This window comes from Misgurnus anguillicaudatus, chromosome 19, assembly GCF_027580225.2.
Source record: "Misgurnus anguillicaudatus chromosome 19, ASM2758022v2, whole genome shotgun sequence".
NCBI classification, from domain to species: Eukaryota; Metazoa; Chordata; class Actinopteri; order Cypriniformes; family Cobitidae; genus Misgurnus; species Misgurnus anguillicaudatus.
In genome coordinates, this window is record NC_073355.2 from 43,078,036 (window position 1) to 43,094,033 (window position 15,998).

Sequence of the window (15,998 nt, forward strand, 5' to 3'; positions counted from 1 at the left end):
ACAATTTACAAAACCACATACCCAAACAGCAAAATACCACATATATCCTGCAAAATGAAGCACTGCGACCTAAACTACATGTAGAATTATCAAAATCAAACTTTGGCACGAAATGGCACACACTTCATTTATATTACCAGATTTTTGTCTAACCACCTACACACTGTTGGGCATAATGAAAAGCACACTCTTCTTTAGTATGCTTTGCCCTGAAACTAAAATATGTATCAGATCAAAATATGTTTACATGCACAAAAATATTTGCAGATACACACACATGCTGTTGAAACATTTTTTTTTTCACCAAACAAGTCAGTGCAACATATGCACAGCAGATAAATTTACATTGGCCTGAACAAAAATCTGTACACTGAAAATTTCAGAAAAACACAAAAGAGGCAAGAAAAATAATTAGGCAGCATCTTGCCGCACAGCTGGGTTTGGCCACAATGGCTCGTCCACATCACAGGCAATATCTTCCCTTGCCAGACATCGAGGGAAGAAGCGCCTTGAGTACCTTATCCATCCCTGAATCGCACCCACATCAATGTCATCACATGCCTCTTTCATAGCCTGCAAAAGAGGCAAGCGCACAAAAGGCTGCCGGTGGTATACCTTTCACCGCCATGCCGAAAATAACTCTTCTATGGGGTTCAGAAATGGTGAGTATGGTGGGAGGTATTGCACAATAAATCTTGGGTGGTCAGCAAACCAGTTTTGGACTGGGGCTGCACGATGAAAGCTCACGTTGTCCCATACTACAACGTACTGGTTTCTTTGGTCTGTATCATTCTCTGGTGGTATGAGAATGTTGTGGAGTCTGTCCAGAAATCTGAGAATATGGGCTGTGTTGTATGGTCCAAGGTGGGCATGACGGTGGAGGACACCATGCATATTGGAGATAGCAGCACACATTGTGATGTTCCCACCACGTTGGCCAGGAACATCTATAATGGCTCTGTGCCCAATTATGTTTCTCCCCCTTCTTCTAGTCTTTGCTAGGTTGAACCCAGCTTCATCTATAAAGATGACCTCATGTGGGATTGCATTAGCATCCATTTCCAGTACTCTCTGGAAACATAGAACAAAAAGCTGTGAATATGGTGTTACCAGTAGGGAAACAATGTTGTGTGTAGTGTACTGCACTCAATTTTGTACTTATGTCACCACCAGGGGCTGGCTGTGTTAGACTAGAGCCACGCCCCTTTACAACTCCCACCTCGAGGAGGTCCCCAAAGCCGACCCAATGACCAGACAAACACGGAAACAGGTGAGTAAAATTTAAAACAAGCTTTATTTAATTTAAATACTTAAAAGAACTGGGGAATTGGGGAAAGGGGAATTTAAAACTAATAGGCTTCTTCTCCTCCCTCCAGGGAGACTACAGCCACGGGCAGACTGGGGCAAAGGCAACAGGGGTGCCAACCACCATAAGCCGGGGGGAAGAGGGAAACGTCAGGCTCCGGCCTGGACCCTGCTAACCGTGGCGCCCTCCTTCTTCTTTCCTGGAGGCAGACAATTTCGGTGTGCCTGGTAGGGGATTTCCCACTGTCCGTGTACCTTTCCTCAGTTCGGCAGGGGGTCTCGCCCCGCGTGCCTTCACGTTCCCCGTCGTACGTCCACCCTCGTTTTCCTTATTCCCCACAGGTGATCACTGCGACACAGAAACACTGTTAGCTTGGATTTGGTATATTCCTCACCGGTTCTGCTGTTTACTGCTCTCGGGGTAGGTAGCACGTTACACGGTCTGTTCTCCAATTGTTCACTCTCGTCGTCCTTTCTCTCCACAGGCGGCCACTAGGACACAAGACACTGTTACTGAAACTTCGAGTATTTCTCACCGGCTCTGCTGCTTACAGCTTTCTGGGTAGGTATCACGTTCACAGTCTGTTCTTCAATTATTCACTCTTGTTTTCCTCTCTCTCCACAGGTGGTCGCTAGGATACAAGGGCACTGTTACTGAAACTTCGAGTATTTCTCACCGGCTCTGCTGCTTACAGCTTTCTGGGTAGGTACGGTTTTTTTCTGTAGGTCAGCAGAGGGGCGAAGGTCACACACCACCTCGCCGGGTCGAGCGCTGCCCTACCTCCACTGCCCGTAGGCCGATCGAATCCTGGACAGGGGCGCCCTTTTGTAGAGACCACGGGGGCGGCGGACCCTTTCGCCTCTGACTCTGCGACAAAGACAGATACAGGTAAGTTTACACCACGAATATCTCCAATATTTTACTCACAGCCCTTGACAGCTCTTGGTCTGTATCCCTTCGTACTCCGAAACAGCACACAGCGTATGGTAGCAGTAATTTCTGAGGTCGTTAGCCTCTCCGTCCTCTGCCCAGTAGAGGGAATGGATGGTACGGGGCTTCGTCTGCCAAGGCACACAGCAAATACACAGCACCACTCCAACGTGAAAAGCTTATTAATTGTAAAATCTCACTCACCACACTATCAGTGCAACACCACAAAGGAAAACGCCCGGTGTCCTCCACTGCGCGTGGGCTGAAAGAGGGGCGATGGAAACACGACCAAAATAAAGTCTCGTTGCTGTGGCTGTTTGGACGTACACTTCTAGCGGCTCGCCCACCACGCTGTTATAGGGGTAGGGCCGCCCTCGTAGTCCTGGAGGACTCCAACGATCACACGGGTTAATTTATGCAAGTTACTCCACACCAACGGGTATACTCACAGCGGATAGCCTTTGTTTACGTTGTGCAACAAGGTCAATTTTCTTCCTGTTTACTCCTTCAAAAATACTGGTTAGACCAAGGTTCCTTTCTACCCATAGGATTCTTCATTTACTCCAGCAGGTCCACCGTAAACTACAACAAGAGAGGGAGAGAGAGAGAAATACAGACAGCCACCGCGTCTAACAATGAGCACAGCTCTGTTTCTCAGCACACACTACCGACCCTCAACTGTGATCTAACTGTGCTTTTTATACTCCTCTCTGTACTCCAGTTATCCAATTGCCCGGCGATCTCTTTAACTAGGCACAGCTGTGCCCAATCGGCTGATTACAGCCTTCGCGAAGCTGCCGGATGTCCGGTGTTTCTGTTTTCCGGTCTGGACGGAAACATCCGGGCGGAACCAAACTTCTTCAACTTTTGGTTCCACCCCGAAAAATCGTCACCCCGTGACATCCTCCCCCGCCAATGCATTCTAGTCCCTAGAATGCCTTCGAGTAGTCCACTCACCGTAGCGGGAAGGAGGCCGGCCTCGATTCTCCCGTTGGGAGCGCCTCACAGGGGAGTCAGGTTCGGCGGGCTCGGGCACAACCTCAGGTTGTCTTTGGGCGGCCGGGGGTTCGGCTGGCTCTGGTGCTGGTTCTGGCTGCCTCTGGGCGGCCGGGGGTTCAACTGGCTCAGGTGCTAGCTCTGGCTCTCCTGGGGCAGCCGGGGGTGGTGCCACCACGGGTAGGCCTGGTACCACAGCCCATCCTTCCCTCCAGGGGGCCGTCGGTGCCGGTTCCGCAACTACCTCCTTCGTGACCTCGGGATAATTTGGACAAGGGCGAATCATGTTTCGGTGTACCACACGTTCAGGGCCGGCCTTTCCTTCCGGCCGGATGGTATACACCGGCTGTCCCGGTCTCTGTTGCATGCAGACTACGTACGGGGTGGCCTCCCAACGGTCACTCAGCTTTCCTTTGCCTTGCCGCCGGTTGTCTCGTACCAAGACTCTCTCTCCTGGTAACAAGGGGGCGTCCCGGGCCGTCCGGTCGTACAACCGCTTGTTCTTTTCCCCTGTGGCCCGTATCTTCTGGGATACCTGCTCGTAGGCAAAGTGCAGCCGTTGGTGGTGGCGCCCCACCCATTCCGTCACGCTCCCTTCCTACTGGCCAGCGGCCGCTCCCAAGACCAGGTCCGTCGGCATCCGCACATGCCTGCCGAACATCAGATAAGTGGGGGCATACCCCGTCGTACTATGAACGCTGTTATTATAGGCTTGTAAGAGGTTCGGTAGAGCACTCACCCAATCGCTCTGCTTCCGTTGATCCAGGGTCCCTAGGAGCCCCAACAGGGTCTGATTAAACCTCTCGCAACAGCCGTTTCCTTGAGGGTGATACGACGTCGTATGGGTCTTTGTGCACCCATACAGCTGGCATAATTCTCGGATCACCTTTGATTCGAAATTGGCCCCTTGATCTGAGTGCAAGAACTCTGGACATCCGAACGTTTGGAAGACGTGCCGCCATAGAGCCGTTGCGGTGGTATTTGCCGTCTGATCAAGGGTGGGAACTGCCCATGCGTACTTTGTAAACAGGTCGGTGATTACTAAGATGTTCGGATAGCGGTCCTGTGACCGGCCCAGTGTCAGGAAATCCATCGCCATGATGTGGAGGGGGGCTTTGGCACATATGGGTATCATCAGCGCTCGGGCCTCTCGTCGAGATTTGAACAACATACACCTGGGGCAAGCTTGGACCAAGCTACGTACTGATGCTTCCAGCCCTGGCCAGTAGAAGAACCTGCGCAGCAGCGATACTGTCCGTTCTTGTCCCTGGTGCCCCAGCTGATCATGGTAGGCGGACACCAAGGCTGCTGCTTGATCGGCGGGCACCACGATCTGGCGCACCTCCTCGTCCAGCTTCGGGTCACTAACCTTTCGGCAAAGCACCCCTTCCTGTAGTTCCAGCTTGTCCCACTGTCCCAGCAGTCTTTTTCCCATCTCTGTCTGGGTCAGCCTCTCAGACGACGTTGGCCGTCGGCCTTGCTCCACCCACATCTTCACCTGACACAACTCCTGATCCTGGGCCTGCCTCGCTTTCCACCGACAGGGGTCCCAGCCCCAGCTCCCCGGTACCGCCTCCTGCTGGCCTCCTGGTGCCTCCACGACCCCTATCAGATAGCCTTCCCTCTGGCTTTCTTCTTCCTGGCCTCCCCGGCAACCGGGGTTGTCCACCTCTGGTAATCGGGACAAGACATCCGCGTTCGTGTGTTCTCGCCCAGGCCGATACTGCAGTTGGTAATCGAAATTGGCAAGTTGCGCCACCCAGCGCTGCTCCACAGCTCCCAACTTCGCTGTCTGTAAATGTACCAAAGGATTATTGTCTGTAATCACCGTTACCTTAGCACCCCAGAGGTAGTCCTTAAACTTCTCACTCAGGGCCCACTTCAGGGCCAGCAGTTCCAGTTTGAATGAGCTGTAGTTTGCATCGTTCCTCTCAGCTGGGTGGAGGCTTCGGCTTGCGTAGGCGATCACCCGTTCTGTTTCCGCTTGTCGTTGGGCCAAGACCGCTCCCAACCCCAGGTTGCTAGCGTCTGTATACAAGAGAAATGGTTGAGTAAAGTCTGCATAGGCCAAGATGGGAGCCTGTAACAATTCCTGCTTCAATCTCTGAAATGCCCCCTCACAGGACTCATCCCAGTCAATAGGGGGTGACCCCCGTCCCCGGTTCCGCCCTGTACCGACCAGTAGCTGGTTAAGTGGCTTAGCAATCTTTGAGAAATCTTTTATGAACCGTCTGTAGTATCCCACAAACCCTAGAAATGACCGTACTTGCCTCACAGTCTTGGGTGCACTCCAATCTCTTACCGCAGAGACCTTTCCAGGGTCTACGGCCATCCCAGCAGCGCTGACCACGTGGCCCAGGAACTGGACTTCTCGCCTCAACAGATGACATTTATCGGGTTGCAACTTCAGCCCATATTTCTCCATCGCCTGGAAAACCTCTTCGAGGTGTCGGAGGTGGGAATCGAAATCTGGGGAGTACACAATTACATCATCTAAATATACCAAGACTGACTCCATTAACTGACCTCCAAGACAGCGCTGCATCAGGCGTTGGAACGTGGCCGGGGCGTTACAGAGCCCGAAGGGCATCCGTTCCCACTCGAATAATCCGAACGGGGTCGTGAAGGCGGTCTTCTCCCTATCGCCCTCGGCCACTGGCACCTGCCAATATCCACTGGCCAGATCCAGAGTGGAGTACCAAGCAGACCGCGTGAGACCGGCAAGGGAGTCTTCGATCCGGGGTAGGGGAAAAGCGTCTTTCTTGGTCACCAGGTTGAGCTTCCGATAGTCCACACAAAACCTCCAAGCTCCCGACTTTTTCTGCACAAGCACGATGGGGGCTGCCCATGGGCTACTGCTTTCCCGGACGACGCCCCGCTCCAGCATACCTTGCAATAGTGAGCGTACCTCTGTATACAAGGTGGGTGGGATCGGCCGGTACCTCTCTCTACTGGGTCCTGCATCTCCAGTCGGTATATGATGTTCCACCACCTTAGTGCACCCATAATCCTCCTCGTGTCTTGCAAACACATGTTGCCATTTCTGAAGGAGGGCTTGGAGTCTTTGTGTCTGCGCCTGTTCCAACTCTTCCCCTTGCAGGGACTCACCTGCCAAGTGCCTCGGCACGTCTCTCCCCCCGTTGTTCGAAGGGGCTTCCGTCTGTGTCAGGGCCACCTCGATGACAGTGGGGCACACCTGACGGAAACTAACATCTCTCTCCTCCCTCACCTGATGGGGTGCAACCCCCGTTAATCGGGCCAGCCGCTGGTGTCGGTGTAAGTGTACTGGGTAGGGGTGGTCATTTCGGACCTTCACAGGGACCCTCCCCCGGTGGACCGCCGCTAGGCCTCGTGCTACTTCCACTTGGGGGCAATCGGCGTGGGGTTCAACCAATACCCACTCTTCGGGGCCAACTCCTCGGGGGGCCACTCTCACCCACACCATGGCCTCACTCCTAGGGGGGATGGATAGAGCAAAGCGACACATCACTCTTCCTACCTCTTCCCGGCCTCTGCGGACCTGGGTCATCTGGACCCGACGACAGTCGGCGACTACTTGCTCCCATAGGGGCCTCTCGACAGGGGAGATCCTAGGGCCGGGCTTAGCCCGAAACAACTCCTCCCAACACTCGGAGAGGACGTTCATACCTAATAGGGCTCGATGGACACCCAAACACCTGTCTTCCACGATGATCACCCCTTTTTGGGGAACTAACACCCCGTGAACTTCTAAGTCCGTCAGCCGGTAACCAATGTAAGGAATCTCTAGGCCGTTGGCGCCCCGCAACGTCAGCCAGGGGGCCTCCCCTCCTTGGGTTCTCTGCTTCCCGAATACTTCCTGCGAGAGACTCTCTGCAAACAATGTCACTTGAGAGCCCGTATCTACCAGGCACTGTACTGTCTTTCCACATACCTTTACTTCCGCCATTGGGCTATGCCCAACCATCTGGCCTCTAGAATTATCACGTCTTCCAGGGTCTTCTCGAGGGGTCCCGGCCACACGACCCACTGTGGCCGGTCGTCCTAAAAACCCCCCTCCGATGCCCTGCGAGGCCCACACTGGCGGCTATAATGCCCCGGTTCTCCACAACGATTGCAGATTGGCCGGCCTTGGTCATCCCACTCGAAGCGGGGCCGGTTCAAACGGTTCGGGCGTCCCGGTGGCTCTCGGCCCCTCTCAGAGTAGACTCGCTCTCGGGGTGCCGGCCTCGGTTCCTCTCGCGCCCTACTTTGGCGAAGTTCTCCCAGGAGAGTCTTAGATAGTTCCGACATCTGCTCTCGGACGTCTTTCAACAACTCTACTCTCAGGGCTTGCTTCCAATCTGCGTGTTCAGGTGGCGCTGCTGTGTTTCCACTTACAGCTGCACATACAGGGGTTTCACTTACTTCGACCTCATCACCCTCCAAGGCCAGCGCCTCCTTCTTTAGGTCCTCAAAGGTAAGCCCGGGGTCCCTCCGAAACTGTACCCTCAGACTTTGTCTCACGGGGCCCTCTTTCATCCCCAGGAGGAACTGGTCGCGTAACAAAGTCTCTCCGTCTCCTAGCCCATGGTCTCGTCGGGCTTGCAGGCGAGTGAACTGCTCTCGCAGCCTGAGGGCAAAAGCTCTAATAGGTTGTCGGGGGCCTTGCTTACAATTAAAAAATTGTGAACGGAGGACAGCTACGGGGGTATGGTCACCATATTGTTCGGTAAGGAACTGGAACACAGTCTGGGTGGTGGCTCTAATTGCTTCGGGGGCGGCTTGTACCTCTCGCCGTGCTTCTCCCTCTAGGGAGTTCAACACAAACTGGAGCCGCTGGGCGGCGCTAAGGCCCTGTAAGTCGGCCAAGTACTCCAATTGGGCCTTCCATTCGGTCAGTCGTACCTCCGACTCCGCTCCTCCATATTTCTGGATCCATGGGCTTCCCATGATGATAGACGTGGCACGGGGTGGGGCTGCAGGCCCCGCGTTGTCAGTCATTGGGTGACCTTGGTTACTCAACTCGAGGTGGGATCCTGCCGACTACGCCAAAATCTGTCACCACCAGGGGCTGGCTGTGTTAGACTAGAGCCACGCCCCTTTACAACTCCCACCTCGAGGAGGTCCCCAAAGCCGACCCAATGACCAGACAAACACGGAAACAGGTGAGTAAAATTTAAAACAAGCTTTATTTAATTTAAATACTTAAAAGAACTGGGGAATTGGGGAAAGGGGAATTTAAAACTAATAGGCTTCTTCTCCTCCCTCCAGGGAGACTACAGCCACGGGCAGACTGGGGCAAAGGCAACAGGGGTGCCAACCACCATAAGCCGGGGGGAAGAGGGAAACGTCAGGCTCCGGCCTGGACCCTGCTAACCGTGGCGCCCTCCTTCTTCTTTCCTGGAGGCAGACAATTTCGGTGTGCCTGGTAGGGGATTTCCCACTGTCCGTGTACCTTTCCTCAGTTCGGCAGGGGGTCTCGCCCCGCGTGCCTTCACGTTCCCCGTCGTACGTCCACCCTCGTTTTCCTTATTCCCCACAGGTGATCACTGCGACACAGAAACACTGTTAGCTTGGATTTGGTATATTCCTCACCGGTTCTGCTGTTTACTGCTCTCGGGGTAGGTAGCACGTTACACGGTCTGTTCTCCAATTGTTCACTCTCGTCGTCCTTTCTCTCCACAGGCGGCCACTAGGACACAAGACACTGTTACTGAAACTTCGAGTATTTCTCACCGGCTCTGCTGCTTACAGCTTTCTGGGTAGGTATCACATTCACAGTCTGTTCTTCAATTATTCACTCTTGTTTTCCTCTCTCTCCACAGGTGGTCGCTAGGATACAAGGGCACTGTTACTGAAACTTCGAGTATTTCTCACCGGCTCTGCTGCTTACAGCTTTCTGGGTAGGTACGGTTTTTTTCTGTAGGTCAGCAGAGGGGCGAAGGTCACACACCACCTCGCCGGGTCGAGCGCTGCCCTACCTCCACTGCCCGTAGGCCGATCGAATCCTGGACAGGGGCGCCCTTTTGTAGAGACCACAGGGGCGGCGGACACTTTCGCCTCTGACTCTGCGACAAAGACAGATACAGGTAAGTTTACACCACGAATATCTCCAATATTTTACTCACAGCCCTTGACAGCTCTTGGTCTGTATCCCTTCGTACTCCGAAACAGCACACAGCGTATGGTAGCAGTAATTTCTGAGGTCGTTAGCCTCTCCGTCCTCTGCCCAGTAGAGGGAATGGATGGTACGGGGCTTCGTCTGCCAAGGCACACAGCAAATACACAGCACCACTCCAACGTGAAAAGCTTATTAATTGTAAAATCTCACTCACCACACTATCAGTGCAACACCACAAAGGAAAACGCCCGGTGTCCTCCACTGCGCTTGGGCTGAAAGAGGGGCGATGGAAACACGACCAAAATAAAGTCTCGTTGCTGTGGCTGTTTGGACGTACACTTCTAGCGGCTCGCCCACCACGCTGTTATAGGGGTAGGGCCGCCCTCGTAGTCCTGGAGGACTCCAACGATCACACGGGTTAATTTATGCAAGTTACTCCACACCAACGGGTATACTCACAGCGGATAGCCTTTGTTTACGTTGTGCAACAAGGTCAATTTTCTTCCTGTTTACTCCTTCAAAAATACTGGTTAGACCAAGGTTCCTTTCTACCCATAGGATTCTTCATTTACTCCAGCAGGTCCACCGTAAACTACAACAAGAGAGGGAGAGAGAGAGAAATACAGACAGCCACCGCGTCTAACAATGAGCACAGCTCTGTTCCTCAGCACACACTACCGACCCTCAACTGTGATCTAACTGTGCTTTTTATACTCCTCTCTGTACTCCAGTTATCCAATTGCCCGGCGATCTCTTTAACTAGGCACAGCTGTGCCCAATCGGCTGATTACAGCCTTCGCGAAGCTGCCGGATGTCCGGTGTTTCTGTTTTCCGGTCTGGACGGAAACATCCGGGCGGAACCAAACTTCTTCAACTTTTGGTTCCACCCCGAAAAATCGTCACCCCGTGACATCTACATCCACATATGCTCGTCTGAGCTCTTTGTTTCTTGGAGAGTTTCTCTCAAACGGCACCTTATACAGTTGTTTCATTCTGATTTGATTTCGCTTGAGAATGCAAGCCAATGTGGAGAGACTGACTTGTTGAATGTTGTTGAATATGGTGTTGTCTTGGATGATGTGGCTTTGAATTTCTCGTAATCTGATTTCATTATTTTCCAAAACCAAGTTTACAATGCCAGCTTCCTGTACTGCTGTGAACATTTGTCCCCTTCCTCCACCATGGTTGCGTCTCTCGGTTCTTTAGAAAAACAAACAAAAACAAAAATACAGGACTTTTACAATGCAGCCCAAATATTGTTCCTCCACAGTAGAGTACATTGTTCAGGAAACTTGTACAGTTTGTGTATGACATCAGCCATTGAAGTAAATCGGTGTCACATAACTGATACACTATGAGATGGGGTGTACTACATATGTACTACATGAAATTTTGGTGACTTACCTGTTCTCCAGTCTAAATGTCCGTATGACAGAGGCGACTGTAAAACGGCTTAAGTTGGGCTGCACTCTCTGTCCAGCCTCTCGCATTGTCAGCCCATGGTTGATGACATGATCTACTAGGGTTGCTCTGATTTCATTTGAAAGTTGTTGTCTTCTTTGGCCATGAACTCCTCTACCAGCTCTACCCCTACCTCTCACTCTTCCTCCCCCTCTCACTCTCACCCTTCCTCTTCCTCTCTCTGCAACGTCTTCCATTGTTCTTGTAAAAAAAGAAGGTGCTCACCTGTGGTCTTTTCTAGTGCTTACATCCTGATTGAAGTGTTAACAATTATTCAGGTGTTTGGGCAGGTAGCACATATATTGGCAATTTAGCTTGTGTAGTGGCATTTTGAATGGTAGTGTTTTGAAAAGACAAACATGTGACTTTATGTCAGATTGTTGTGTCTTGTGCAGAGAACCGTGTTCAGTGCATTTAAAAAGTGCCATTGTGAATTGCAAAATGTGTGTAAAGCAGAAAATGTGTTTAGACTTTTGGAGACTTGAGAAGAGGTGTTGCTCTCTGTGTGTCAGTTTAAATAGTTGTGCTGTTCATGTCATTTTAGTGTGTTAGCAATTGGAAAAAAAACTGTAATTCCTAAATGTTTTGAGGTGTAAGACCATTCAACAGAAACCAGTATAATGTATTTTCATGAAAATTAAATTGAAAATGCAAACAGCAGACATTTTTACATAATCATCTGCTGATTGTATCCAAGCATTTGCAATTTGTCCAAAACAATGAGAGTTACACTGTAAATATGTAAACATTTACTCCCTGAGAACTATATGTTTTGAACCACGTGTTTTCTATTTTTTGGTGTAGTGTTTACTCACTGTTTGATAGTGTATATTTTGATCACTTTGTTTATGAATTGAGAGCAGTGTTTGATTTTGAACACAGGTAAAACTGTTTTGAGAGCAGTGTTTGATTTTACACACAGGTAAAACTGTTTTGAGAACAGTGTTTAATTTTGCACACAGGTAAAACTGTTTTGGGGTGAAAGTTTCATTTTTCAAGAGGAATCAGAGGTTTTGCAAATAGTGCTTGAAGATGAGGTTTTGTGTTTAATGTTTTCAGAAAAAGGAGCAAGGTTTCAGAAATTGTGTTTTAGCAATTGAGAAAAACTGTAAACCACAGTGTGTGTCCGTGACATTTGAATGTCTTGTCTTGATAATGACAACATAATAATGCCAAAAGTTATGTTACACTATATTCAGCACGAACTTGTCTATGTACATGTTTGTATTTTTGAGAGAATAATATTTATGTGTGGTTATTTAAAAAGCAAGAAATAAATGAATTAATAAGTCACTGAAATAAGGCCACATAAATAAACCATATACCTGAACCTGTTTAAGGTTTTGCCAAAAAACTGAATGATTTGATAAATGGGTTTAGGACAATGAGAATTTGGTTCAGAGAATCATTGTTTAGTGTTTAAAGTAACATTCCATTTTCTTAAAAGAAAAATCCAGATAATTTATTCACCACCATGTCATCCAAAATGTTTATGTCTTTCTTTGTTCAGTCGAGAAGAAATTATGTTTTTTGAGGAAAACATTGCAGGATTTTTCTCATTTTAATGGACTTTAATAGACACCAACAATTAATACTTAACTCAACACTTAACAGTTTTTTTCAACAGAGTTTCAAAGGACTATAAACAATCCCAAACGAGGCATAAGGGTCTTATCTAGCGAAACGATTGTCATTTTGACAAGAAAAATAAAAAATATGTAGTTTTAAACCACAAATTTTTGTCTAGGTCCGGTACAGATCGAGATAACGTAAATGCGTATTGACGTAGGGAGGTCACGTGTTACGTATATAAAACGCACATTTGCGGACCATTGTAAACAATAAACTGACACAAAGACATTAATTAGTATCAGTTGACATACAACAACGTAGGAACGGTCCTCTTTCAAGACACTTGTAAACACTGGGGCGGAGTTTTGCGTTCGTCCTCGTCCATGACGTATTGCGTGGGGTCACGCTGGTGCATCACGACCGGATCTAGACGAGAAGTTGTGCTTTAAAAGTATATATTTGTTATTTTTATTGTCAAAAATGACAATCGTTTTGCTAGATAAGACCCTTATGCTTGTTTGGGATTGTTTATAGTCCTTTGAAACTCTGTTGAAAAAAACTGTTAAGTGTTGAGTAAAGTATTAAATGTTAGGCTCTATTAAAGTCCATTAAAATTAGAAAAATCCTGCAATGTTTTCCTCAAAAAACATAATTTCTTCTCGACTGAACAAAGAAAGACATCAACATTTTGGATGACATAATGGTGAATGAATTATCTGGATTTTTCTTTTAAGAAAATGGACTAATCCTTTAAGCAATTCTGAAACTGTAAGTACTGAAAATATATGCAAACTAAACAGTTTTTATAAAATAAATTAAAAAATGTCATGAATGTATCATATTACTTTAAAAGGAAATAGTGCCCCAGATACAAAACAATGTTGTGTCGTTTACACATTTACATGATGCATGATTAATTTGCATAATTTGGTTATTTCGTAGTTCGGGGCACCTGAGGACATTTTAAACATGAGAAAGATACACAAAATGAAATAACTGCAATGATCTAATCATTATCACAACTACTAAACTATTCACTTCAGTCTTAACCAGACTTATTTCACTCTGCTATAATAAATTTGTTCCACTACCTGATTCATGATTTAATTTTACAAGAGTATTGTTCAACAACAATATTCATTGCAGCAATTCAGTCATAGCAGTAAAACTGCTGTTGTCTGTCAAAATTGTCTTTTAACTTTATTTGCTGGTTCATACTGTATGCACTCTAAAAAACGTTGGGTTGTTTTTTCAACCCAACTGCTGGGTTGAGCCAGTTGGGTTATTTTGTTGGGTTGTTTTATCAGTGTTGGGTAGTTTTTGTGTAACCCAACTTGTTGGGTTATATGTTGGGTAATTTTGAAGCAGAGCCAACTTAATAGATACATACAGCTGTTTCTCAATATTACTTTCTCTAGTCCACAAAATGTATTTTAAACATAAGTTCAGGCGAGAATATATATGTATAATGTTCAAATTTGCAGTCGGTTTGTAAAGTGAACGCCAATTTTAAAGTTTAATTAGTCAAAGTCGGAATGTTACCGGCCACCGTTACCGGCCACCGGGTGTCAGTGTTGTTCTTCCCCAGAGAGAACTCCTCCCATCCCCCCACACAGACGCGTCAGCTGAACTCCTGCTTCTCACTGCAACGTTACCTGACGCGGGAGTTTATCACCTCAGGATTTATGAACGGTTTTTCATCGACTTATCTTTGATTTATTGAAGGAAAAGGTTTGTATCATTGTTTTTAATCTATTAAACTATTTCTGAATGCAAAAGTATGCAAAATGATGGTTCACATGACTCTTATTAAAAGTTTTATTAGCTTCTGTTGGCTAGTCTGTAATGCCCAGTAAATCTGAACTATGTTTATGCTTGCTTTTAAATGATTTAAATATTTCGTTTGATCAAACGTTTTATGAAATATGTCTAAAACATGGCTTTTAATAATTTTAGGAACGTTAGAATGTAACGTATTCTAATGGTTTAGAAATTCAGTTTAAAACAGATAACGTTAATATGAGGAAGAAACATGTACGTTTTAAATAAATAATCGTTTGTTGTAAAAGTTGAAATCAAACTGATGCTTTTAATATCATGTTTAGATCATGAAACTTTAGCCTTGAGTTCACAGACAGGGTATCACAACACACATTTAAATCACAGTTTTGGCTTTTTTCCACAGACCCTGATGGATAAAAGATGGATATTTTTCCTGGAGAAGCTAAAACAATGTAACTTTGAGGTTCTGATACCAGCTTTTACAACGTTATTTACAGGTAACATGAAAATGCACTTGTTTTTTATTATTTAAAGTGATATGTTGATATTACAATGAGGCATATCAAAGCATTTCTTTATTAAGAATCCCTGCTTATTTTGCTGTGAGTATGTCATTTTCAAAAGTGGTATGTAAGGTTGCACGATTAAAGGAATAGTTCACCCAAAAATTATATTAAACTCATGATTTACTCACCCCCAAGCCATTCGAGATGCATATGTCCATCATTTTTTAGACAAACACATTTTGAGATATTTTAGATGTTAGATTATATTACAGGGTCCACTCCTTCACGTCCAAAAAATGTGCATTCATCCTTCACAAAAGAAATCCAAATGGCTCCACGATGATAAACAAAGTAGAGCTGTAATCGGGCCTTAAAAGTTAGGCCCGAAATGTCCGGAGCCCGACAGAATGCAGCCCGAACCCGAACGTACATTTAGATTGACAGCTTTTTAAAAGCCCGAACCCGTTTACAGACCAACATTATTTAAATGTGCGCGCACACACACAGCTTTTGTCAAGAATGAGAAATTTACGCAGGTTTTAACATTATTTATTCATGACTAATAATCTACACGCCACTTGGAAGTTGAAACAAAGAAATAAAATAAGTCATCTGTAACATTGTAACATCTCATTCTAAATAGGCTTATGCAATACACTATAAATATGCCAATAAAATTATTATTTCTTAACGAATTAAATTAAGATAATATATTCTGAATTAAGATGGGTATTTGGCAATAACGAAATTAAGAGAAAGGCTCCGTGGGATTTGCGTCGGCACTTCTCTCCATTACTGCCAACATTAGTCTATATCCTCTGTCTAAATTATGTATTTAAGACTCGATTCATATTTAGTTATACATTGAAAAACCTTTACTCACCAAGATTAGGCTACATGTTTTTGATGAGGAAAATCATTAAATCCACTGTAAATGAATTCAGCGTGGTCCTGCGCTATTGATAGTGGATCCAGCAGCATTGAACTTGACCGCTCATTTACCTCACAAAGCCGGAGCGCAAGCCCGAGCCCGGCCCGAGCCCGTGTAAAATGTTAGAAATGAAGCCCGAACCCACCCGAGCCCGTCGGGTCCCGTCGGGTTCGGGCAAAGATCTTCAGCTCTAAAACAAAGGTCTTCTGAGCGTAATCCGCACCGTTTTGTTTGACTTGAAGGAGTGGACCCCATAACTTTACATTTGATTAACTGAAAGATCTAAAACATTTTCTAAAATAACTGAAAATGTGTTAGTCTGAAATAGGGTTGCCGCGGTGACGTAATTTTCCCACCGGTTAATCGGCGCGTCACAAACTCGGTGATCCCGGTATCACCGAGTGGGAGGCGCTTATAAATGTGCATGCAGAC

The 15,998-nt window shown here is 47.1% G+C and overlaps 1 protein-coding gene across 1 annotated transcript in view; it reads right to left on the reverse strand.

The window, feature by feature from the left end:
• LOC141351161 (uncharacterized) overlaps positions 1-15,998 on the reverse strand; it is a 510,144-nt gene that overhangs the window by 425,128 nt on the left and 69,018 nt on the right. The gene's annotated exons all lie outside the window — the stretch shown is intronic.